The following is a 27,852-nucleotide window of genomic DNA, read 5'->3' as shown; positions in this document are numbered from 1 at the left end:
CATTAAATTGGATGAAGATTTGTAATTTTGATCTTTCATTACCTCAAGACCTTGGTTACAGGGGGTACACCTTCATGGCAAATATAACAAATGGTTCAGCTACACTAAGTGATCAACAACCACAGTTTCCAGACATTAAGGGTTTTTTAGTAGGTGTAAGGCCAACACTCCTAAGTACCTATGATGTAGAGTATGAAAGAAATCCATTTGAGGGTTTAATTGGGATGATAATGAAAACTAGAGATGAGAAGTCTGAAAGTTCTGTCTTAGGTGGAGATTGTCATGAGTACAGTGACGACTGTGACAGTGATGAGGATAGTGATGTGGGTAGCATTAATCTTGATCATGTAACGAGTGATGTGGACAACGACGTGGAAGATGAAAGCAACAGCTTCATGACAAGGGGATGTGCAATTATTGGTCCCACATGCTCTCTGGAGGATGCTAATCATGACAAGGACACTGAAAGTATCTTCTTGAATGAGATCCAGAGTTTGAGCCGAGATTCCTTGCATGGAGAGTTTCAACAGTATTTAGATCCAGTACCACAATTTCGTGCTAGAATACAGTATAGAGTCCGTATAGTTTTGATCCATCCTCTTTTTGTGTTAGGAGGTCAAAGTGAATCTGCTTTTCGGAATATCTACAATAAAATATTTGGAAAGGATATTCTATCCGCTGGGTTTAGGTCAGTGACTGAACTCTGCCAAGCAATGCCACATGTTGTAAGTAGAAAAGGAAATTTGATGTCTGCACCATGTTCAAATTTTGGTGATAACGAAAGCAGAAGACTTCAGATACTTCTGAGTAACAGGGATGTTATTGGTGACATGACCCAGAATGTTGGGTCTCCACTGCCACGACCTGAAGCAGATATCATATTGAAGATGAAAATGGACAAGAACGAAGCATGTGTTAAGCAGGTGGAGAAATGTTTGCCCATCGGTTTGGAAGTGGAAATCTTGAAATGGTTGCCTCTTGAAGATGTATGCAGATTTCAGTTTGTGTGTCGGGAATGGAATGCCCTATTCTCTTCAACAAAATTTATAACCAGAAAATTGACTGAAGCCCCTCCCAACAGGAAACCATGTTTGCTTATAGCCAGTGCCATAGATCCTTGCCTAAGTTACTGCTTCTTTACGCAGACATGGAAGAGTTGTATGTCTCTTTCCTTCAAAAACATCGCAGATAATCCTCGTGTGAAAGAAAGTGTCGCAGGGATCGTCAGTGGTATCATCAGAGGAGCTTCCGGTGGAGAGTCTTATCTCAGCTGCCAATTCACCACTCACCACGCGGACAGTCGAAAGCACAACGGTGCGTGGCCGTGTTGCGAAGCGACGGCAGTGTTCTCGCTATCTCTGCTACATGGTCTGTCAAGCCCGTCAACGTCAAATGTGCTGCAGACAAAACCCCACACCGGACAGACCCTTGACCTGTGCACGCAGTGTAAATTGTGGTGGGCGGATTAGTTGAAAAGTCGTGCCTTTTAATTTCGGTCACCATCGATTAATCCCGTGACATTTCGATACACCGATTGGTCATGTATAATTGGGTTTTCGTTGAGCGTTGGTTAAGTGCCACCAGGTTGGTGATATGTGTGTCTGCAGTTAGAGGGTTAGATGCATATGCGTGGTCCGTTAAATTGATGGGCTCGGTTAATTTGCTGGGCTCGACGTCAGGTTGAAATAAGACCAAGTTCTATATAATAAATCAAATTAAATTCATATAATTTAATTAATTAAAATTATATAATTTAATTAATTAAATTATTTAATAAAAAAATTATTATAAAAAAAAAAAAAAAATTATTTCAAATATATATATATATTTAAAATATATATATATATATATATATATATATATATATATATTATTAAAAAAAAAATTAATTGATAACCTGAGATTCAGACAGTGGCCAGCAAATTACATATGCCAAGATGAAGAACAATGAATTACATATGTCGAGATGACAAACACAAAGATGAAGAAATTGTTAGCAATACAGCTTTGAGGACAAAGCCTCTGAAGGAAGGGGCTATGTTATGAATATAATTCATAACAAGTAATTAAATAAAATAAATATAAATATTAAATAATTAAATATTAATTTGGTTAAATAGTCATTAAGTTAAGTGAAAAGGCATGTCTAAAAGACATGCCCATTCACGAAAGGACACCTGTTTAGGTATATAAATGCGGTGTTGGAAATAATACTGAGAGGGGGGGTGAATCAGTATCAATAATTTTTCATTTCCATAATCAGATTCATATACGCTACTTCAGTTAATGGAACTTGCGTGTATACGCAATTGTGTTTAAGGCAACTAGCGTATATCCTGCAAACTTATGATTCAGTTAATTCATCATATGTTGATCTTTAATCAGTGCATCAAAACCATATAAACAGTAACCAGGTGCAGTAAAAACAGAACATACAATCACACATATGAACACAAGATATAAGGTGGAAACCCAATGTGGGTGAAAACCACCTGCTGCAATCGTCTTTATTTTCTTTTTAATAAGAAACTTCTTTTTACAATTTTTGTACTGGTGCAGTCTTATACCAGTACGCAGGCTTCTACCTGCAGAAGGCTACAACCTTCTCTCATTCTCCAGCTTCTCCTGGAAGGGAGCTACAATCCCCTAGCTCTTGTACTAGCTGATATGTTTACTAGTACGTAGGTGCTGGCCTACAGAAGGCTACAACCTTCTCTTTTCTTCCAAGGACCACGTTTCATAAATTTTCAGACTAGATCCATCAATAACATCATTCAATCATCAAATATATTTGCATCAACCAATCTCTTTTGCACCAACCACAATTGAATCAATCAATCACTTTGACAACCCTTCAATTTGATCTTTCAAAATGCTGTAACCAGAATACAGTAACCAGAACCCAAGCTAGAACCCAGAACACTGCAACAACAAACAGAAGCAGCTAAAACATATTTTATGAGGTATACGCTACTTCCATGTGTCGAACCTGCATGCATACGCGCTTTTCTCAAGGCGAACCTGCATACAGATCTGCAAATCAAATTTAAGATGTATACGTTGTTTTGATATGTAGAACCAGCGTGTATACGGCCTTTTCTAAAGTGAACCTGCGTACAGATCTGTAAATGATGATTTAAACATTACAACAATTCTAGACTTCAGTTATACCCAGATCATCATATTTACAGACTACAACATGCCCCAGTTATTCAGGTAAACGATCAAACCACATAAAGATACTTCACTTCAAGCCTTAAGATCTTGACACATCATTAGATCTTATCCTTCATCAAGCGCTAAGGTTCATCCTTGGTTCAGATCTCGCTATGTACCATAACCCAATAACCTGTATACTAGATCTTGTTCTTCCTCAGATATTCAATGCTTGAGTGCCTTGGCCTAATGATCTTCCCCTCCTTTTATAGTCTTAGCCCTTACTCAATACCATGGACCAAAACCACTTAGGACCAATACCTTGGACCCAATACCTAGGGTCAATACTTTGGACCAAATACCTTGGACCAATACCATGGATCAAAATACCATGGACCAAATACCTTGGACCAAAACTTAGTTTTCTAAGATATATGCACCTTTCATTCTGTGAAAGAGCGTGTGTACATATACGCGACTTGTATATAGTGAACCCGCGTGTATACGCGGCTTGGCCAATGGTGAACCTGCGTATACCTCTCTTTCTTCATTCTGATCTGAACTTTGTGCTATTAACCTGTTGAACTGTGATCTGTCATCTGAGTGAGTTGCCATCAAGGACAACACCTGTGTCATAATGCCAACATGCGGGTCCTCATTGTAAACGATCATCACTCATACATTCTAAGTTGCACGAAACGGGGAAACGGGGAAGCGAAACGAAACGCGGAAGCGAAACGAAACGCGACCTCCCCAAATTTTGGAAACGGGGAAACGCGAATATATATAATAATATATAAATATATATATTAAAACATTTAAAAATTATTAATATACATATGTGCAATCATAAAGCATTAATGATACATTTACTTAAACAGCTTAGAAACTTTAGAAATGGTTTCTAGAACAGCTTAGAAACCCTAAAAAAATTTACAAACTAATTAGAAAAAAAAAAAAAAAAATTAAAAAACAAGTGATTTTTTGGAGGAAACGGGGAAACGCCCATGGAAACGCGTTTCCATTTCGGGAAACGTGACCGTACGGCCGGAAACGCGTTTCCAGGCCGTACGGTACGCGGAAACGCGTTTCCGTTTCGTTTCCGTACGGAAACGGACCCTCCCCCTGCGTTTCCTGCAACTTAGCATACATTTTATATATATAATAAATTATTACTTACAAATACCTGTGTGTATTTTTACAGTCAAGTTTCCAAACTATCAGTTGTCTTGCTTCAGCCATAGTTTTTATGCTTCAAATGGAGTAGGGAATGGGAGGGGCACATTTTGGGGCATAGGGGTAGCTAGATAAGGGGAAGCCCACACCTGGGTATGTGATGTGTATGAGGGAGCAATCGTGGTACACGAGGTGCCCCGGCCTTGACTTTTACACCCTTCTTTATATGCTTTTTGCCTTTTATGAATTTTCTTTAATTAACTACTCCGGGCTCAAAGGACAAGAGCATGATGTGTAAGATATAGCAGTGATTACCCCACTTTAGGTAGGGAGGTTCATTGTCCTCCAGTGGTTTGGACAATCATGGGTTCCTGAATGATAAAGGAGGCTCATATAGGACCTATGGAAACAGGGTGATGACCATGGATTGGGGTAGAGCTCATGCATTTGGATTCTACCCACTTGCTAATTATTTTTGTCCCGGCCATCTTTTGCATTTTGTGGTACAATTTCCTGTTAAATGTGGCCAATTATGCTTTTTCTTTTTCTTTTAGCTGCTTCAACCTCCGGGGCATCATTCCAAGTCTGGCCCTAGGTGGGAGCAAGGAGATAGGGACGCTGGCCCTAGGTGGACCTAGAATGGAAATGTGGACCTAGGTGGGAGAAATGATGAATGGGGGTATAGTAAGTGTAAAGGGAGTAATATATGTGGATAGAGGAGCGGGACCACGCACCCAAAGTTGGGGTTTCCCATGTAGTACCATCCTAGAACCAGATGGTCAATAAAGGAGATCCCACGGGACTAAGATCCAAGGGTAACATCCAAAAGAGATCAAGGGGACAAGAGCACAAACTAAGCCCACTCTTTCCGCCAAATCCTCCCATCAATCCATACCCAGAAGTATCCATGATAAGTAAACCCAATACTCAATTATAAAAAAACAAGACATACCTTTAGATTCGAGAGGCCCAACTTCAAACATACGATCAATACAGGTGGGTGAGGGACCACATCGCTGGCTCAAGTGGTAGAGAAATGGCAAAACGAGCTAGTAGGAGGTTGCTAGCTATTGGCTGAGGTTCATCATGGAGAAAAAATTCTCATGGGGATATCACCCACGAAGTGGTGGGTAACAGTGCTCACACTGAGTGCTGATCAAGGGGATGAACGTCTAATTTCATTCATGAACACTGGTCTACAAAGGTCTAAGTTTAACTATCTAATTCACTATTTATAAAGCTATCAAATATTTCATGCCCTACATTTTGAAGAACCGCACCAAGATAATAGTATCCCACCCATCAGTGGGATCACTATTTGTGCAAAAAAAAACTTGGTGAACAAAGAGGAAACTAGATGAGAACCATCTAGGATTATGATATAGAGTTTGAACCTACGACTGCAATCAAAGGGTGAGGTCTATGTAAGCTAGCAACAAAGGCAATGGACCTAGATGATTCATCAAAAAGAAAGCTACAAAAAAGATATATCTCTCTATGCTCAAGAAATTGATCATGTTCTTGCAAACACAAATTCTTGGTACAACAAACTAAAGCAATATTCGTAACATGGCACTACTCTTAGCAATCTTAATTCAAACAAAATAGAGCATTGAGATTTAGGCCATCCCAGTACCAATTGATTAATGGCATCCATTTCAAAATGAATTACGATAGAGTATTTCTTAGATGTTATCATGACATTCTCAAAAGGGTGGTGGATCAATCATAAAATATTTAGAGCCAAAAGGTCAAGTACATATCCCATGAAGCATCTGACTCCTTACAATATCATTGTGGCATTTGTAAGCAAAAAATATGATGAGGGAGATTCAACACAATTCAAAGTGTCTTGGGTGCCATTACTATATCAAGTTACCCTGAACATGACAATTTTCAATTCGACTTCCATATTGTTAGCAACAATGAACCAAGTTATCTCTAGAGCTAAGCACACAGCCACAGGGATCCCACCAACATTTTATATGTCATCATACCTACTATATGTAGCATGTGTTTTGAAATGTATTACAAAAATACGATGGCAATGGCATCCCAACAAGGCACCCATTCATGTACACAACCAAATTCTCCAGGAAAATAAATTCAAGATTCATTATGCCAATATTTGTGAACACTTTATAGCTTTGATGTAATGCCTGCTCAATGCATGACCAACAAGGTAATCCAAGCAATGAGAGAAATTGGGGACTAGTATGCCATAGGAAAAGGAGCATACATAAGAGTGTCAGAAGCTACCAAGGTTTACTTCCCAATTTCATCCCAAACAAACTTTCCCTCCAAGATGCAGCTTACCAAACCTTTTTGAATGGAGTTGGGATAACTCTCTCTAGAGACAAAAAGTTATTATGGCCTCCCTTGCCTTTTCACACAGGAGCATATGGAATTAAAGATGTGAGAGATGCAATTACAAAAGCCAAAGCTCATGTTGCATCTCACTTTGAGGAAAAACCCTCTAAATATAGTAGGTTTCCTGCAAGTACAAGTGGCCCTATAGTCTGATGAGAAGAAGAGATCTATAAAAGGGCCACATCACTAGATGAGATAGGATTCAGAATTCGTAGCAATGGCAAACGTGGAAAAGATAAGAGGAAAGAGGAATTGGAAAAGGAAAATACAAAGAAAGAAACAAAGGAAAAGGAAGCTACATTGAATAAGGAGACTAGAATCAAAGCAGAAAGGGAAGCAATTGAGACAACAATTGAAGTGTATAGATTAGAAGAAGCCCTGAAGTAATAGCGAGCAAGAGGAAAAGGAAAAGAAAAGGAGGAAGCTAGAGATTCAAAGCCTATGTATGTAGGGATCAAATCCTAAAACATCTATTGAATCCCCAAGGCCATCTAAAACAGGACACCATTTCCTTTTAAGCCAGCTCAACGTAGAAAAGTTCACCCATCAAAGTTTGAAGCAGTCGCAATTCCAAAAGCATTTGCCTTCAATTGGACAAAAGGATGGGTGGTAAAACAATCTCACAAGAAACTCAAATTACTTAGAGTCCCAAAGCTCACAATGACTACTGAGACTCCATTGATTGCAAATGCAAGAACCAATCCAATTGCCACAACTTCTACAAGAGTTGTTCTCACTCAGGCTTCTGAATTTAACATCAAAAATATGGTCAAGGAAATAAAGGGCTACAAACAAAAGATAGATCAATTAGAGAAGGAAGTGGCCCATTATAAAGCAAACATGACTAGCCTGCCCAAGTTCAAAGCCTGCACTTTTGAACTACAAGATGAACTAAGTACCGCCCAGAGGTTTATGTATAGTAATCTTCAAAAATTTCAAGGTTACACCACTCAATTCCTCACTTATTTGGACAACATCAAAGACAAAAAAGTGATATTATATGAGGCCCAAATGAGCATCAATATACTAAAGAAATGGCAAGCAAAGGAAAAGGATGCACCTGATGAACTTTCTCGAATGATTGAAAGGGAGAGTCAATGCAACTATACAACTCTAGCAAATTGCATATCCACAAGTGCATCCTTCGAGAAAGATATCATTGCCTCGATAAATAATTGTAACTACTTGCACCTAGATGCTGAGAAAGTAATAGAAAGATGTCCTCTCCCCCCACTTGGAGACATGAGTTCACCCATACCTATAACTAATGCTTTGAATGACCCAGAGACAATTATCAGAGATAAAGGAACTGCTATTGGAATGACCACAAGGATACCCAAGGAGATATTAAAGGAATACATTGCAAACCATTCAAATGAGATAAATTTGATTAATTCATATCTCAGCACACTCAAAAGTGGTGCGGAACCTATTCCCAAATAGTTGATAACTTATGAAGTTTCCTTTGAGCAATTGATATTCAAGCGCATAATAGGAATCTCCTCTCAGCATGATGTATGGTCAGCCTATCTGGATGATAAGGCACATGGTAGCCTATGGCTCCAACTAAAGACAAATCCTTGGTGTAAAATATCCTATTTAAATCAAAAGGTCATAACTGCCAAGAAGGAAGTCCAAGAGTTCACAAGGCAGCGATGAGAATAGATATAAAAGGGAATCAACTAGTTGAGAAACAGGAATTTTGTTTGAATTTTGTCAACTCTTAAATTATGAATTTTAATGAAAAGAAGCCCTCAAGGCCAATATTGCAAGAGAAGCTTGAGTTCTAGTGACATGCACTAAGAATTATCTGGAACCATTGTAAGTTTGTATTGCTCTATTATAGACTTTTCTATATGAAATTTACATTCTTGCTTTACTGTTCTGAGATGGTGAATGTAAGGTTGTGAACAGTAAATTTGAGAACAGACTTTTCTGCGTTTCTCTTCTGTTCATATAATATATTTCTGTTGTGTTTCTTGAGTAGCTTTTTGTTCTAGAAGTAATAACAAGAATGTATGTTTAACCTTGTATTCACTAATTAATATATGCTCCTAGCTACAATAGGTAAAATAGAATTGCATTCCACATATAAATTAGAAGCATCCTGCACTTTGCATTCCACCTTTCATTTTACATTACAATAATAACAATTATCAGGCCAGAATCTGGACGAATCCCCTATTCCAAATAATGTGAGGTCTAATTGGGAATTTACATCAAGAAGAACCCCTACTGTTCAGGAGGGTACTTCACCTGCAACAATAGCATCTTATGCATCTTTGTTACAATATCAACCTTCCTAACTTTTTAACTCATCAAAACTTTGCTAATTTAGAAATGCCTCTCTTAACAATTTTCGAGCATAGAAATAAAATGCTAAAGCAAACTAAGTAATTCCTTACCTTTCTTAAGGTCTAACAGACCAAATTTGGTTTCACTGGACAGTAACCATCATCACATCACAACAAATAGAATCAATAGCACATTGTTATAATTCTCCATATGTTCCGATTTTGAAACAATCTCTTGCCACAACACTCTCCTAGATATAGTGATCTCAATGAAGTGAAAATTGATGTTTTCATTGTCATTGCAACCACTACGATACACTAATACAATAACTGGATATGATTCACCATTCATGTGGACCTTTGACTAGGATTATAAAAGCACTCTCCTCTAAACCAAATTGATCATTGAAGATGTGTGGCCCAAATTATCCAAGGCAGTATGCGTGTTGCTTTTGGTCAAGCTTAGTACTCTAACCAATACTTGTAAAACACAAAAACATCTACCACTCTCATTCCCACACCATTCACATTGCACAAACCTATAAACAACCAAAAGGATATAAGCAACCACTGATACGAAATTTGTTTTTCTCTCTAAACAAGGGGCCAATAATCAGATGCATGATTGGCACATTGTATCCACAACATATCTAAAGTAAGAAGTAGTTGGGGGTGAGTGGCCCTAATTAGTTGGTAATTAATTGTAATAAATCTATCCTATTCTAATTAACCCATCCAATCTATAAATCACCCTTAATCTGGGTCTAGCCCATCTAACACAAAATTGGACACTGTAACAAGTTCTTCATGCTGAGCATGATAATAGCATTTCTTCTAAGCTGGAAACAGTGCATGTTCGGAGGTACAATAACATCTTCTATTTAAGTGTGTTATGATCACGACCCATTTGAATTGAACATAGATCATTCAACTCGATACCCAAGCCAACTTCAACTTCAAGTTGGTTTAGTGAAGTGACATGGCTACCTAAGCCAACTTCAACTCAGTTTGGTAATTCTACAACTAGAACTTAGTTGATATCAACTCCACTACATGATTTTACATCAACATCAACTCAACCAAAGCTAACATGAACTTGGCTCATTCAGTGGACTCAATCAACAAAGGCTTTAAGTAACGGGCAACTCAATCATCATGGCAATGATAGGTGTAGATTTGGAAGTTGTTGTAACCAAAATCAAATCTCTGTACTGAAACCAACTGGAAAACTAACAACCTGATTATATAAATTCTTCGGTCCAAATGGAGGTGCAGGAAGATAACTATTAAATGATGTTTAGGATTTCCAGTTCATAGTGAGTTAGCAATCGGGGTCTAGAATGAAATCAAGTGATATTTAGAATTGTAAATACCTATGTGGACATATATGAATGTTACTCTTCAAAGCTTTAATGTCTGAGCGATCATGCACTCTGTAATTATACATTTTAAGATCATATCATATCACTGTATGTGTATTTCTGCAGACAATTATACCAAACTCTATTGGCTATTGTAAGTAGTGAATCTGCGAGGAGACACAAACAAATGCACACTGAATTTTGATTCAAGTCAACTACCAGGATTGGTACTTAAACTTGGGAGCCGTTATCTAGCATTGTGCATAAGTCATATCTGACACTACCTCCAGTGTCATAGTTCAATCCTGGTATTAGGCTGATCAAATTCGGTATTATAGTCTATTAAAGGACCTATAAGGGGGCTAGCACATATCAGATCCCTTTTTCTGCTTAAACATAGAGATGAGTTCCATCTTTTTGTATAATCTGCAATTAACATATATTAGGTGTGTCGTTGGACCCTGCTGGAAAGGCCTCCATCACTATATGGCTAACTTTTCACTACATAGACCAGATAAGAAGAAGAGTATTCTCAGGCTGGTGGCAGGGGGAATTGTCATCTACACAACAGTACTTTTTTCGGAACTTAGTGAATAAGCAGTTTGTTGTGGTCAGTTATGGTTTGGACAGTTAAGATCAATTTGGGCAAATGCTTTTCCAAGGGCATCAATCCAGGATTTTATTACAGGACTCTTTGACGACTTACAACATCGCTCCCAATCTAATTTTTTGAGTTTTCTTTCCCTCTTTATTTAGTGTAAATCTCAAACACTAGGATAGCAGTGGAAGTTTGGAGTCTGGACTTCCATGTTGTTTCTTGATGTACTGATTTTTCAGTCAATAAAAACTTTTCTTCGCTGAATCATAAAAAATATGCAATCGTAATTTAGATTGTATTCTGCAAAGATGTGCTAGGGATTAAGTTGGACAATGAGACATGATGTGCAATGGGATCGACTGTGGTAATAAGGTATGATGTGCTATTGGATGATGCATGATAACAAGACCCATAGACGCATGAAAAATACCATTCTGAGATCTATGCATTCTTAGAAAATCCTAGAAGTCTAAGATTGAAATAACATTGAATCAACTTAAAAAGCCACAGTGCCAAATACAATTTCCAATTTTCTACTGAAAATGTAAGAGTAAGAAAGTAATAACTTACAAGTATGCAATGCTCGGTTTGATTGGATTGTGAGAAGTTTCCTGGAATACAATTGCCAACCCAGTTAGGCAAAGACGTCCTCAATTCTGCCTGCAGTTCCGCCATATTTGGTAGATACATGGGCCATGCCCTGATCTCGTTCTGCAGTTTGTAAAGATTGGCCTTGTTGGGAACAGGCAGATCCGCCACACTAGGAAGCTTGGTCGCTGTGTATATTGTGAGGCAGAGGAAAAGCACAAAACCCACCAAATGTCTGTCCAAAAAGCATGGATAATAATAAGCATATCAACAAATAACCAGAATAGCCAAACAAAGAAAAAATTTAATCAAATGTGTTATGGTAAAAGTGATAAATCGAGTAAGCTTAACAAATAACCAAAATAGCCGAACAAAGAAAATTTAAAAATTTTGGTCTAGTGTGCTGTGGTGAAGTGATAAATCAAGTAAGCTTTCACCTTTATTCCATCACAGGTGAACATGTGGCTACAAAATTTTTACTCAAATAGGTGGTGATCAAGAAATAAATCAACTGAGTTTTCACCTCTATTCAGTCCCAAGAGAACATGTGGTTACTAAAATTTTAATCAAAGTGGGTTGTAGTCAAGGGATAAATCAAGTTAACTTTCACCCCTAATCAGTTCCTAGACAACATGTGACTACTATATGACATCATAAATTTTTTTCATAACCCATCCAAGTTTTAGCTGAAGCCAGATGGGAACACAGAGACATGTCACTTAAAGGATTGTTAGGGAGGGCCTAAAAGGAAATGCACTCAAAATTAAACTAGTTCCATATACATGCACACCCTCATCTCATCACCCACTCTCATCCCCATAAATTTTAGTCAAGTATGTTTTAGTAAAGTCAGAAATCAAGTGAGTGTTCACCTATATTCAGTACCAAGAGAACATGTGGTCACTAAAAGTTTTAGCTAAAGCTAGGAGTAAACAGAGGGGCATGTCACTTCAAAAATTGTTACGAAGAATCCAGAAGGAAATGCACTCAAAACCAAACCTAAAACAGTTGTAGTTAGGTCCTATAAATATGTACACTCTCATCCCACCACCCACAGAGATGACAGTGCCTAAATGTTAGGCAAATGGGTTGTAGTGAAGTGAGAAATCAAGTGAGCTTTCACCCATATTCAGTCCCAAGAAAAAATGTGGCCACTTAAAGTTTTAGTCAAGTGGGTTCTGGTCAATTGATAAAATAAATGATTTTTCACCACTAATCAATTTCAGGAGAACATGTGGCTTCCAATTATGTGTTATGATATAACAAAGTAATTTCCCCATAAATCACCCATGTTATAGTGGAGCCAGAGCACAGGGACAATGTCACTTTGAGGATTTTCATAAAGTTTACAGAAGGAAATGCACTCAAAAGGCAAATATAGAAATATGCACAACCTTAAGAAGGTGAGTGGTGAGCCGCTGCGATTGCAGACAGCTCTATTTCACTGTAAATTGGAAAAAAACAGAGATTGAGGACTCCTTGTCCTAGATCCTGGTGATTTTGAAGAAATAGAAGCTTAGGAATTTTTTTAAAAATAAAAGATTCGGTAGATGAATTACTAAAACTGACCCAAGGAATTTATAAATAAAAATTAAAATTAAAAGAAACAGGATCTTAATCAGACGGATTGCAAAAACTGGCAATGGAGACCATGGATGAAGAGGCATGACAGAGCAATCAAATATCAGAGTATTTGAACGAAGAAGCAGAATTGCATGAAGAAAAGAAACAACTCGACTTACGTCCAGACATTAAGCGTTTCGTTGTGAATGCTGAAAATGCTGAGAAGGGTGTGCTTGAGAGGACGTTCGGCTCTGTAATATCGGAGGATGTACTCGTTGTCTCGCATGTAGTCTGGCAATGCCGAGAAGTCCACCATTCGGCGCTGGTCCTTCTCGGCCATTATCAGATCTCACTCGGTTGCCCGCTTGGCCCGACTGGTTGTGGAAGCAGAATACGAATGAACGGATGGAGAGGAGGGAATTAAAATAAAACGGAAGCCTCCTTTTCAAATGTTTGCAGGCATAACATGGGTTAGTGGTTTCACACCTGGCCCGTGTAAGATTAAGCTTTCCTGCTTTGCTTTTTATAATATCTGGCCCGTGTAAGATTAAGCTTTCCTGCTTTGCTTTTTATAATATCTGGCCAGTTGGGCCACTTTACACCGACTAAGGGAGTTACGCGAAGCGATGCGAATCTTCCAAATTGAACGTTAGGTGCTAGTCGCAGTCCGGCTGTACATTTTCTGGGAGTTTGATTTTGAGAACTCAATTTGGGCACTTCAAGACAGTTTCTGCAGATCGTTGGATGTCTACATCGTGCTTATGAGAGTTCAATTTGGGCCTTTTAACATTGTTTCTGCAGATAAATGTCTGCATCCTTTGGCGACGGTTGAGTTGGTTTATAGCGAGACATGGTGTCCCAGGTAGAGTTGCTTTGCTATTTAAAAAGTAATTATTTTACGAGAGTTGAAATTGAAAAATGATAATTTAAATATATTATAAAGATATTTTAAATTATGGGATATAAAACGTTTATGATAATTTAAATAGTATAGAGATATTTTAATTTATGGGATATAAAAATTAACGGATGATAAAATGTATAATTATTAAAATACTTTTATGTAAAGGTTGTAATTCAAAATTTTGTATATATATATATATACATATATGTGTAGGTAGGGAAATTTTATTTACTATGAATAATTATAAAAGAGAAAAATTTAAAATAATAAGAGGTAATTAAAAATTGATATAAAATATTTTACTATAATGTAAATTTAGTTTTAAGGTTAGTTCAAATGGTATGGAGGTAAATTTAAAATTCTTTAATATTGTTGTTAGTTAGGGGTTTTATTCTCTTTGATTCCTATGGGGACAAGAACTCACAATTAGAGCCAATGATTAAGCCAACGATTTACCCAATTTACTTTAATGATTTACTCAGTGTACTCAAACTTTCATATTTCATTATTATTATTTATATATTTATATATATATATATATTAAACATATTTGTAATTTTTTGTTTTAATTTTTTAAATATATTAATGAATAAATTCATATAATTAATAAATAAAAGATATAATTTTATTAATATTTAAAAAGTTAAAATTAAAATTATTAAAATGAATTTAAATTGGTGTGTATAATATCTACATTCTGAAAGGGATAGAAATAAATTAAAATATAAATATTTTTATATTCATAAAATTATGTATTTGCGTATTAATTACTATTTTTTATTTTTTAATTATTTTTTATTTTGTTGGTATATAACAATAGTGTAATTAATAGATGGGATGGTTTTTAACATGATATTAATCAGTACAATTATATTAATATTTTTAATGTGGTTAATATAGTTGAAAGTTTTATAAATATAACAAAAAAATCTATTGTAACAAAAAAAATGTCTTATCAATGCACACATTTCTCTCATTAACCATGTATAAAAAATTTATGGGTCAACTTTAACTTAAGAAAAAAAGGGATTACACATCTTATTGTAAAATGGACCATAATGCTAAATAAATTTGCTTATATATATAAATGAATGTTATAAATAATAATGAGGAACTTATCATGGAGGAACTTATTAGAATTAGAATAATCTCAAATCCCTGTGAAATTGGTGGGTTGGCCACTTGACAGGAATCTAATTTTTTAAATTTATTAAAATAATAGATCATTTTGCTAAATAAAATTTGCTTATATATAAATGAATGTTATAAATAATAATGAGGAACTTAGCATGGAGGAGCTTATTATAATTGGAATAATCTCAAATCCCTACGAATCTAATTTTTTAAATTTATTAAAAGTAATAGACCATTTTGCTAAATAAAATTTGCTTATATATAAATAATAATGAGTAACTTGTCATAGAGGAGTTTATTTGAATTGGAGGAGCTTATTAGAATTGGAGGAGCTTAATAAATCCCTAGGAAATTGGTGGGCGGGGAGCCACTTGGCACAAATTGAATTTTTTAAGGAGTTGTCTTTAGTGTGACTTTTTGGACTTTCCCATGCCGGAATCCGTTGTAAACATTTGAGGTGAAATATTGATTTGTGTTATTTAAACTGTCTTTTTAATTCATATATGGATTCAGCACCCTCAAAAACCCCTAGGGCACTTAGATTGTGCAGGGTTACCCATCAAAATTGTGATTTCAATAAATTCCTGTGGGATTTTAGAGAAATTAGACTGGAAAAACCCGGAAAAGCTTCCAAAAAGTGGCACTAAAGACAACTCATTTTTTAAATTTATTAAAAGTCAATGCAACCTAACAAACTCTATAACACACAACAGCCCTTGATAAGCATTAAGACTAAACACTAAAGCCCTTGATAAGCATTAAGACTAAACAGTACATCTCTTGATAAGCATTAAGACTAAGCATATTTTGAGCACATTCCCTTGAGAATCAATCTAGGATATCAATTAAAAAAATAAAAATAAAAATCAACAGATCCTCATCCACCTTAAGTTGAAATAAAAAGTCTTCGACAATTAAAATTTATTATTTTCTTAATTATTTTATTATTATTATACATAAGAGAAGTGTAATTAATAAATGAAAGGTTTTCTAACAGGAATTTAGTAATACAATTTTGAGTAAGATTGAGATTTGTTTTATTGGTGTCCCAAAAAACTCTAAAACACTATCATTTTGCATATTAAACAATTTAAACTTATAATTTTTGAAAATCTCTACAAAACCTTCAACAAAGTTCACTAAAGAAAATATCATGAAAATTTTTTATTTTTTTGTATGTAAGGTAGTTCTCTTCTTTTCTATTCACATTAAACTTAAAGACCATATACACAGTTATGGTGGCCTCAACCTGCCCCTAGGGGAAACCAGGTCTGTTGGCCACCTCAGTTTACTGTAGGCATTCCAAAACCAAAATTTGGTGATTCTGTCCATACTAGCTATATAAACATAACATCTGAAATTACTTAATAAGCTTCTATGCAGCATAAAACAGTGTTTGTAAAGAAACAAAAAACCTCCAGTGTATCGTCCTCCGCATCAGCCAGTTCTGGTTCCAGTATCTTTGTTTGTTTCCATGGGGAAATTCGCATGCTCTTCCTGGCTTGAGACCAAACTTGCTATCCTGGACAGGGTCTGAGATATCTCTGCCAGCTTATTGTTCTGGTTGATCATAATGGTTTGGAAATTTTTCATTTCCTTCTGAACATTTGGGATGCCATTGGCAATTTCAGCCATTTCTTTAGCAACTTGTTCCAAGGCTTTTGCCAAAAGACTCTTCAAAACCCAATAAATGTGCAGGGATCTTCTATACAGCGTCTGTCTCCCCCTTGTATTGCCTGGGTCACTAACTATAGCAGCCCATTCTTCCGTTTCCGAGCCTGACTGCTCTTCAAGGACTCTTTCCTCCAGATTTTGAATTATCCTGCGAATGTCTTCGTCCGTTTCCTCTTGGTAGGCACGGGCTGCCTCTTGGCTAACAGTCCGGGCAGACCGCCTCTCTCTATGTTGATTCTCGGGTTCCTCCACAGGCCTGTCACCCTGATTACTTTGTCTCGGGCGGCCCCTTCCTCCTCGACCACGCCTTCGACCCTGTCGAGCCATCCTGGCTTCTACCTCCTCCTGTTCACACACATCAATCACAGGTGTTAGATTTATAGTGAATTCATGCTCTTCATCGGAAACCACTTGACTCTTTGGAATTTCTTTCCTCCTACTACTCTCCCCTTCCATTTTTAAGTTCTGTTCATGATACTCCTTTCCCGAGTTCAGGGGGTGAAGCACTCCCTCTGTCATGCGGGTCGGGTACCATTTTAAGGGGTCTGTCGGCAAATCTCTAGCTTCTATCTTTCCTTTGCTTCTAGCCATGGCTGCCCCATTCTGGTTTCCCTCATTATTTCTCAACCTCTGCCCCTGACTGCAGTTTCTTCCTCCTCCCTGGGATCTCTCCAGATGGTCTTCATACTGCGAAACATGGGGCCTTCCCAGTTTTCCCGGACTCTTTCCACCTCCCATCTCCTCCCACAACTGACTGTTATTCATTCTACTGATAAAAAGGAGAACAAGTAAGGTGAGAAAAGCAGTTTGCACGTACCAAAGCTTGCAGATTACCCTGGTATTGTTTTCCTCTTGCTCCTCAAGCCGTTCCTCCTTCACTCCATCCGCATTATCCTTTTCTTCGCCTCCCGTCACCTTCTTGTTATGCTTCTTCACCGTCCTTCTCTCCCAGTCATAACCACCGCCATTTTTCTCCATCATCTGTACGCCTCCTTTCCCACCCCTGCCACTTGAAGTTTTGTCTGACAGAGTATTCATTTCACTTGTTGGGATGGTGGCCTGATACCTGTGGTCATTTCCTACTGTCCTGTCCTTATAATCAATGCCCTTACCATTATCACCTCCACGTTTCCTCATCCCGATCGGGAGAATATCATGAAAAATTATTATTTTATCTATTAAATAAAATATATGTATTAATTAATATTTAATTTTATTCTTTATAATATGAAAATATAAAAATTCTTATTTTTAAATATCTTATTAAACTAATTTATATCACAAACATTATTAACATAAACAAATGAGGTTGTCTTTACTGCGATTTTTTGGAAGCTTTTTTGGTAAGTTTTTCCGATCTAATTTCTCTAAATCCAACATGAATTTACTAAAATTACAAGTTTGATGGGTAACCCCACAATCCAAGTTCACGATGTTGAATCTATACATACAATAAAAAAACTAAACTTTTTCGTAGGATTCTAGCAATAAAAAATCCAAAAAATTTCCTTAAAAACAATTCCTAAGTGTATATATTTATATATATATAATATTAATCATTAATATTTTTTATTTTTTATTTTTAAAAAGAAAATAATATAAATGATACGGACTTTTTAATGAGTAGAGACATTACCTATCTTAATTAATTTGGTATTCTCAAGTTAGTTAGTAAAAATCCAAAGTTTAAAATTTTTTCAGTGTGAATTTTCTAAATCATTAATTTACGTTTTTAAGAAATAAAGATGTGAAAAGGTCCTAAATATCCTATGTGAAATATTTAATGTGATACTTAAATTAATAAGGAGAAAAAACTTAAGTTTGTGGTGTGATTAATGATTTTGTTAAGTCATTTTATTTTTATTTTTATGTTTTTTATTTATAATAATTTAAATATACATATAGAGAAATGTAATAAATAATTTAGTAAGTATGATAAATGTAATTTAATATAATATTAACCATGTTAACCATTAATATTTAATTTAATAAAGAGAAATAGAAGATCTTAAATATAATATTTAAATATAATATATAAAAAGGGGAATGCAATAAATAATTTAATAAGTATGATAAATGTAATTTAATATAATATTAACAAAGTTAATCATTAATATTCAATTTAATAAGAGAAAAAACCTAAATGTAATTTAATATAATATTAACAATGTTAACCATTAATATTCAATTTAATAAGAGAAAAAACCTAAATGTAATTTAATATAATATTAACAATGTTAACCATTAATACTCCATTTAATAAGGAGAAATAGAAGATCCTAAATATAATATATAAAAAGAGAAATGCAATAAATAATTCAATAAGTATGATAAATGTAATTTAATATAATATTAATAATGTTAACAATTAATATTCAACTTAATAAAGAGAAAAAACCTAAATATAATTTAATATAATATTAATAATGTTAACTATTAATACTCAACTTAACAAGGAGAAATAGAAAATCGTAAATATAATATATAAAAAGGAAATGCAATAAATAATTCAATAAGTATGATAAATGTAATTTAATATGATATTAACAATGTTAACCATTAATATTCAACTTAATAAGGAGAAAAAACCTAAGTTCATTGTGTGATTTTGTTAAGTCAATATAATATATAATATATAAAAAGATTGTAAATATAATATATAAAAAGGGGAATGCAATAAATAATTCAATAAGTATGATAAATGTAATTTAATATAATATTAACAACCTTAATTATTAAGAATATATGTTTTTTTATAAAAGATTGCAGATTTTAATTTGTGGAATGCAATAAATAATTCAATAAGTATGATAAATGTAATTTAATTAGGCCGATAGGCCTTTCCTATTGAAAGAGACTTTCGTCGTCTTTTTCAATCTCACGTTGACACCTGGACCGTCTACGCTTTTGATCTCCGTCTGACATTTGTGCACAGTTTTTTAGCGCGACCAGTCTGCTTTAACGCATTTTCAGGTTTTTAGCGCCACCCGTCGTCATGGTCTTCATCATCCTGTCTCGTCATGCTCTTCATCATCCTTCAGACGAAATGGTAGGAATTTCTGTTACGGTCTTCATCCTTCATAGGTATTTCTGTTATGGTCTTCGTCCTTCATGCAGAATGATATCCATTTGTGATATCAAAGATCGAATCCGAGATGGTGCAGTCAACCACTTAAATAAAAAAAGGCCAGAGGAATCGACGAGCATTATCCAGGCCCTGCAGCAATCGACATAGTTGAAGTTGTGTCCATAGTCTCAGGGTTCCATGGCCATGGCGATCGCAGCGGGAGCTGCGTTTTGTACGTTACCCTCGTTGTCCTCCTCCTTAGAATTGAATAATTGGAAGCCCTTGAATTCCAATACCCACCTTCACTTCAACCATAACAGGAGCCTAAACACTGCCAGATTATCAGTGAGAGCCATGTCCTCGTCGACCGGCGTCCTGACGCAGGATCAGTTGAAAAAATTGGCTGCAGAGAAAGCCGTGGAATATGTGGAGAGCGGCATGGTGCTGGGATTGGGCACCGGCTCCACCGCTGCCTTTGCCGTGGCTAGAATCGGGGAGCTTATGAAGGCCGGGGAGCTGAAAGACATCGTGGGCGTCCCCACCTCCAAGCGCACTGCCGAGCAGGCCGCGTCTCTAGGCATCCCCCTCTCGGTGCTTGATGATCACCCCAACATTGACCTCGCCATCGATGGCGCCGACGAGGTCGACCCGGAGCTCAACCTCGTCAAGGGCCGCGGTGGCGCGTTGCTCCGAGAGAAGATGGTGGAGGCTGCCTCCGCAAAGTTCGTGGTCATCGTCGACGAATCGAAGCTCGTCAGTGGCCTCGGCGGCAGCGGCCTGGCAATGCCTGTGGAGGTGGTGCCCTTCTGTTGGAAGTACAATGCTTCGAGGCTGCAATCCCTCTTTCAGGCCGAGGGCTGCGAGGCGAAGCTCAGGATGGACGGTGACAAGCCGTACGTTACGGATAACGCCAATTACATCGTGGATTTGTATTTCAAGACTCCGATCAAAGATTCGAGGGCCGCGGCTAAAGCCATGCTGGCTTTCGAAGGCGTGGTCGAGCACGGGCTCTTCTTGGATATGGCCACGGCTGTAATCATTGCTGGGGCGGAAGGTGTTAGGGTCAATACCAAGTGAGAAATTTTTGGGTTGCCGTGATGACTGTCGGTGTCCGGGTAGCTTTCTGTAATCAGCTAGAAATAAATGCAATATAAATATTGCATGCATTTGTATCGAGTTAGCAGGTAATTGTTTGACTAAATTCAAATCGTTTAGGCCATATGGGGCTTTGGGTCACTGTACCTATTTGGCATGAGACCAAGTGTTTCCTTTCTACAATATCTTACATTGAACGACGTATACAGTTTCTCTGAAAAGCCTGCAAATGTTGAAAAAGTTGTTTGAAATTAGCAAATGACAAATTTTTCTATCCAGTTATTATTCAATTTCAGAGGCAGAGTTGCCGGACGTTTCTTTGTGATGTTTTTGCCCTTTAAACGCAACATTTGCCATCTTGTTCTACTATCTGCTGTTTAAATGTTTATCAATTAAGCTTGTTCCATTTCAGTAGAAACATCTGGTATTGGATGTATCAAATATATTTAAATTGATTATCATTTTACACTGGTCAAAAATATTGTTGCTCAAACCAATCTCTTTCACTTAAATTTGATGCTTCATTTCATAGGATTAGAAAAGTATTTCCTGAATTTGTTTATCATTTTACACTGGTCAAAAATATTGGTGCTCTAACTAAACTATTGTTCTTAAATTTGATGCTTCATGTCATAGGTTTAGAACAGTATTTTGTGATTTTGCTTATCTATTTGCATTAGCAGACAACAGTCTTAAAATGATGCACTAAGTTAGCCCATAAATTTGAATTTTCCTCCAACGTACTTGCGAGTATGCTGGTTACCAGTGGCAAATTGGAATCTTTTACCGCATTTATCTGTGATTGATAATTTGTTCTTTGGATTATTTACAATATGTTTTGCCAATTGTGCCATCTGACCATGGAACATCTTTCATTCCTAACTACAAAGTGGTATATTTATTTTCAGAAAAACCACTTGTTGTTTGAGCTTTCTGGGTACAAACTGCGCAATTTTTTTTGGACATTTCACATGTTTTTACATATTTTATATCCAGAAAGGTCAAGCAACATGATGACTAACTGTGAAAACTTATACACTCAAACCATTTGTACTTTTTGCATAACAGCTCCAAGATCTTCCCAAGCTCTTCTGGTAAAAGGTAAACTGCTTTTCCTACGTATGGCCATTGCATATGTGGTGCATAATGTTCAAGGATCGCTAAAGATTGCTTGTGAACTTATAAGTGTGGTAGCTCCCCATGTCAATCCTTTGGAGTATTTCTAGAGCCGGATAAAATTCTTAATGCAGCATTGGAAAACTTTAGCATTGCATATTTGCAGATTTTTGGTTGAGTGAAATCTGTTTTTAAATGGTCTTTGAAGGTTCAGGAACAGGAACCATCTTCAAAACACCAGAGATGTTAATTCAACAATCTTTTTTGACAATATTGTATGCCAAAATAAGGATTTTGTGTATAAACTGTTAGTTCATCATTAAATTATAGTCTAAACATATGACCTACTTGGTATCAGTCTGAAAAAATATTGGATTCTATTCAGCTGCGCTGAGAATCATCTATTATGATGTTTCTGAGCCACATTAGTGTTTGTAGGTTTGTGGATAATGCAAATCCAATGAGAGATGGGGTTCATGTTTTTCTTGTTCTTAAATTTGACATAGCCTTGAAACTTTCCTTTCAGTTAGGAGCAGGTCAATAGGAAATTTTCCAACTGAGGCACTGCAAAAGTCTAGAGGCACATGAACAAATAATTTGAGAATAAATTCCTGAAAGATCTAGCGAAATAGTTTTTGAATGACCTTGTGAGAATTGCGGTGATTGTGGAATACACAGTCGGTCTCTCTTTTTTAATTCCAAGCATTGATAAAAACATGTGACAGCACTGATTACTTGTCTCAGTTTCCAACTATCTTCTTCGTCATTCCTTAAAAGCATCTTGTGCATGTATTTGGGTCTCGTAGATTGGGTTTTACCACATCTTACTGTGTTTACAATGTTTTTTTATACACATCCTTTTGACATTTTAGCTACTTCTTACCATGGTTATTCTTTTTTTTGTTGGATGTGACTCAAGTGCCATTAACCCACTTTGGTCATATGTGGACATTAAAAGAACCTTTTTCATGTATCTACACAGAAAATTTAAAAACAACATGTATTTTCACTACCAATATACTGACCTCACAATCTGAGCCATTGTTTCCATCGCAGAGGCTACCTGCAATGCTTCCAATGCATCCAGGTAAGCTTGGTCCTGCCTCTGCAAATCTTCCTGCACATTTTTCATTTATTAGTCATCAAGGTCTCTCAAACCCTCTTTGCATCCAACAAAAATTCATGAGCAAACTAATCATGTATAAAAGGATTTAAGACATTCAGTAAAACTTTCTCTGTCACTAAATACACCCTCTAAACATACGTCCAACAAAGCCCACAACTAATATCAAGGAAACCTCATGGTATCCAGCAAGAATTGGTGATGAGCACCTTTCATTCATACATCACGGCTTTGCAAGCCCTCATTACACCAAACAAGAATTCGTGACAAGATATCCAGTAGTGTTCTTGAATTTTTCGTTGGGTAAAGAAATTAAGAATTCGCGGATTCTTTTTTTCTGTTCTGGTCAATTTGCTCATGTTACATTCGACCTGACTGACGGGTTTTTTATAAAGACTCTTATTCAGGGTAAATATATTGGAATTTGCCACAGCATAGGAATCTGCGCACGCGTTTGGAGCCTCATTTTTTCGGTATCTTTAGGCCGATAGGCCTTTCCTATTGAAAGAGACTTTCGTCGTCTTTTTCAATCTCACGTTGACACCTGGACCATCTACGCTTTTGATCTCCGTCTGACATTTGTGCACAGTTTTTTAGCGCGACCAGTCTGCTTTAACACATTTTCAGGTTTTTAGCGCCACCCGCCGTCATGGTCTTCATCATCCTGTCTCGTCATGTTCTTCATCATCCTTCAGACGAAATGGTAGGAATTTCTGTTAGGTATTTCTGTTATGGTCTTCGTCCTTCCTGCAGAATGATATCCATTTGTGATATCAAAGATCGAATACGAGATGGTGCAGTCAACCACTTAAATAAAAAAAGGCCAGAGGAATCGACGAGCATTATCCAGGCCCTGCAGCAATCGACATAGTTGAAGTTGTGTCCATAGTCTCAGGGTTCCATGGCCATGGCGATCGCAGCGGGAGCTGCGTTTTGTACGTTACCCTCGTTGTCCTCCTCCTTAGAATTGAATAATTGGAAGCCCTTGAATTCCAATACCCACCTTCACTTCAACCATAACAGGAGCCTAAACACTTCCAGATTATCAGTGAGAGCCATGTCCTCGTCGACCGGCGTCCTGACGCAGGATCAGTTGAAAAAATTGGCTGCAGAGAAAGCCGTGGAATATGTGGAGAGCGGCATGGTGCTGGGATTGGGCACCGGCTCCACCGCTGCCTTTGTCGTGGCTAGAATCGGGGAGCTTATGAAGGTCGGGGAGCTGAAAGACATCGTGGGCGTCCCCACCTCCAAGCGCACTGCCGAGCAGGCCGCGTCTCTAGGCATCCCCCTCTCGGTGCTTGATGATCACCCCAACATTGACCTCGCCATCGATGGCGCCGACGAGGTCGACCCGGAGCTCAACCTCGTCAAGGGCCGCGGTGGCGCGTTGCTCCGAGAGAAGATGGTGGAGGCTGCCTCCGCAAAGTTCGTGGTCACCGTCGACGAATCGAAGCTCGTCAGTGGCCTCGGCGGTAGCGGCCTGGCAATGCCTGTGGAGGTGGTGCCCTTCTGTTGGAAGTACAATGCTTCGAGGCTGCAATCCCTCTTTCAGCCCGAGGGCTGCGAGGCGAAGCTCAGGATGGACGGTGACAAGCCGTATGTTACGGATAACGCCAATTACATCGTGGATTTGTATTTCAAGACTCCGATCAAAGATTCGAGGGCCGCGGCTAAAGCCATGCTGGCTTTCGAAGGCGTGGTCGAGCACAGGCTCTTCTTGGATATGGCCACGGCTGTAATCATTGCTGGGGCGGAAGGTGTTAGGGTCAATACCAAGTGAGAAATTTTTGGGTTGCCGTGATGACTGTCGGTGTCTGGGTAGCTTTCTGTAATCAGCTAGAAATAAATGCAATATAAATATTGCATGCATTTGTATCGAGTTAGCAGGTAATTGTTTGACTAAATTCAAATCGTTTAGGCCATATGGGGCTTTGGGTCACTGTACCTATTTGGCATGAGACCAAGTGTTTCCTTTCTACAATATCTTACATTGAACGACGTATACAGTTTCTCTGAAAAGCCTGCAAATGTTGAAAAAGTTGTTTGAAATTAGCAAATGACAAATTTTTCTATCCAGTTATTATTCAATTTCAGAGGCAGAGTTGCCGGACGTTTCTTTGTGATGTTTTTGCCCTTTAAACGCAACATTTGCCATCTTGTTCTACTATCTGCTGTTTAAATGTTTATCAATTAAGCTTGTTCCATTTCAGTAGAAACATCTGGTATTGGATGTATCAAATATATTTAAATTGATTATCATTTTACACTGGTCAAAAATATTGTTGCTCAAACCAATCTCTTTCACTTAAATTTGATGCTTCATTTCATAGGATTAGAAAAGTATTTCCTGAATTTGTTTATCATTTTACACTGGTCAAAAATATTGGTGCTCTAACTAAACTATTGTTTTTAAATTTGATGCTTCATGTCATAGGTTTAGAACAGTATTTTGTGATTTTGCTTATCTATTTGCATTAGCAGACAACAGTCTTAAAATGATGCACTAAGTTAGCCCATAAATTTGAATTTTCCTCCAACGTACTTGCGAGTATGCTGGTTACCAGTGGCAAATTGGAATCTTTTACCGCATTTATCTGTGATTGATAATTTGTTCTTTGGATTATTTGCAATATGTTTTGCCAATTGTGCCATCTGACCATGGAACATCTTTCATTCCTAACTACAAAGTGGTATATTTATTTTCAGAAAAACCACTTGTTGTTTGAGCTTTCTGGGTACAAACTGCGCAATTTTTTTTGGACATTTCACATGTTTTTACATATTTTATATCCAGAAAGGTCAAGCAACATGATGACTAACTGTGAAAACTTATACACTCAAACCATTTGTACTTTTTGCATAACAGCTCCAAGATCTTCCCAAGCTCTTCTGGTAAAAGGTAAACTGCTTTTCCTACGTATGGCCATTGCATATGTGGTGCATAATGTTCAAGGATCGCTAAAGATTGCTTGTGAACTTATAAGTGTGGTAGCTCCCCATGTCAATCCTTTGGAGTATTTCTAGAGCCGGATAAAATTCTTAATGCAGCATTGGAAAACTTTAGCATTGCATATTTGCAGATTTTTGGTTGAGTGAAATCTGTTTTTAAATGGTCTTTGAAGGTTCAGGAACAGGAACCATCTTCAAAACACCAGAGATGTTAATTCAACAATCTTTTTTGACAATATTGTATGCCAAAATAAGGATTTTGTGTATAAACTGTTAGTTCATCATTAAATTATAGTCTAAACATATGACCTACTTGGTATCAGTCTGAAAAAATATTGGATTCTATTCAGCTGCGCTGAGAATCATCTATTATGATGTTTCTGAGCCACATTAGTGTTTGTAGGTTTGTGGATAATGCAAATCCAATGAGAGATGGGGTTCATGTTTTTCTTGTTCTTAAATTTGACATAGCCTTGAAACTTTCCTTTCAGTTAGGAGCAGGTCAATAGGAAATTTTCCAACTGAGGCACTGCAAAAGTCTAGAGGCACATGAACAAATAATTTGAGAATAAATTCCTGAAAGATCTAGCGAAATAGTTTTTGAATGACCTTGTGAGAATTGCGGTGATTGTGGAATACACAGTTGGTCTCTCTTTTTTAATTCCAAGCATTGATAAAAACATGTGACAGCACTGATTACTTGTCTCAGTTTCCAACTATCTTCTTCGTCATTCCTTAAAAGCATCTTGTGCATGTATTTGGGTCTCGTAGATTGGGTTTTACCACATCTTACTGTGTTTACAATGTTTTTTTATACACATCCTTTTGACATTTTAGCTACTTCTTACCATGGTTATTCTTTTTTTTGTTGGATGTGACTCAAGTGCCATTAACCCACTTTGGTCATATGTGGACATTAAAAGAACCTTTTTCATGTATCTACACAGAAAATTTAAAAACAACATGTATTTTCACTACCAATATACTGACCTCACAATCTGAGCCATTGTTTCCATCGCAGAGGCTACCTGCAATGCTTCCAATGCATCCAGGTAAGCTTGGTCCTGCCTCTGCAAATCTTCCTGCACATTTTTCATTTATTAGTCATCAAGGTCTCTCAAACCCTCTTTGCATCCAACAAAAATTCATGAGCAAACTAATCATGTATAAAAGGATTTAAGACATTCAGTAAAACTTTCTCTGTCACTAAATACACCCTCTAAACATACGTCCAACAAAGCCCACAACTAATATCAAGGAAACCTCATGGTATCCAGCAAGAATTGGTGATGAGCACCTTTCATTCATACATCACGGCTTTGCAAGCCCTCATTACACCAAACAAGAATTCGTGACAAGATATCCAGTAGTGTTCTTGAATTTTTCGTTGGGTAAAGAAATTAAGAATTCGCGGATTCTTTTTTTCTGTTCTGGTCAATTTGCTCATGCTACATTCGACCTGACTGACGGGTTTTTGTATAAAGACTCTTATTCAGGGTAAATATATTGGAATTTGCCACAGCATAGGAATCTGCGCACGCGTTTGGAGCCTCATTTTTTCGGTATCTGTGTGGGTCTATTTTTCTTTCAGTCATGAATCAAAATTTTCTATTTGAACGAGTCGAACTGTCCGCTACAAAAATTAGTGACAAAATCGGTATAAATTTAGGTTTGCAACCGTGGA

General features: G+C 37.0%; 3 pseudogenes across 1 annotated transcript in view; 2 read left to right on the top strand and 1 right to left on the bottom strand.

The window, feature by feature from the left end:
• The window catches only part of LOC149207962 (heptahelical transmembrane protein ADIPOR3-like), a 127,312-nt pseudogene extending 113,648 nt beyond the window's left edge, over positions 1–13,664 (bottom strand). The window contains exons 1-2 of the transcript XR_016252712.1: positions 13,286–13,664; positions 11,526–11,778 (exon numbers count right to left, since the gene is read on the bottom strand). The product of XR_016252712.1 is annotated as a heptahelical transmembrane protein ADIPOR3-like (transcript). The remainder of the gene's footprint in view (positions 1–11,525; positions 11,779–13,285) is intronic.
• Positions 13,665–19,965: 6,301 nt separating this feature from the next.
• On the top strand, positions 19,966–21,093 carry LOC149207961 (putative ribose-5-phosphate isomerase 3, chloroplastic pseudogene; annotated as a pseudogene).
• A 2,921-nt stretch (positions 21,094–24,014) lies between these two features.
• LOC149207960 (putative ribose-5-phosphate isomerase 3, chloroplastic pseudogene) lies at positions 24,015–25,256 on the top strand (annotated as a pseudogene).
• The last annotated feature ends 2,596 nt before the right edge of the window (positions 25,257–27,852 follow it).

Source organism: Pinus tabuliformis, chromosome 1_2, assembly GCF_031772625.1.
Source record: "Pinus tabuliformis cultivar Carrire ecotype Pingquan chromosome 1_2, CPIR1, whole genome shotgun sequence".
NCBI lineage: Eukaryota > Viridiplantae > Streptophyta > Pinopsida > Pinales > Pinaceae > Pinus > Pinus tabuliformis.
This window is presented reverse-complemented; position numbering and strand designations above follow the sequence as displayed.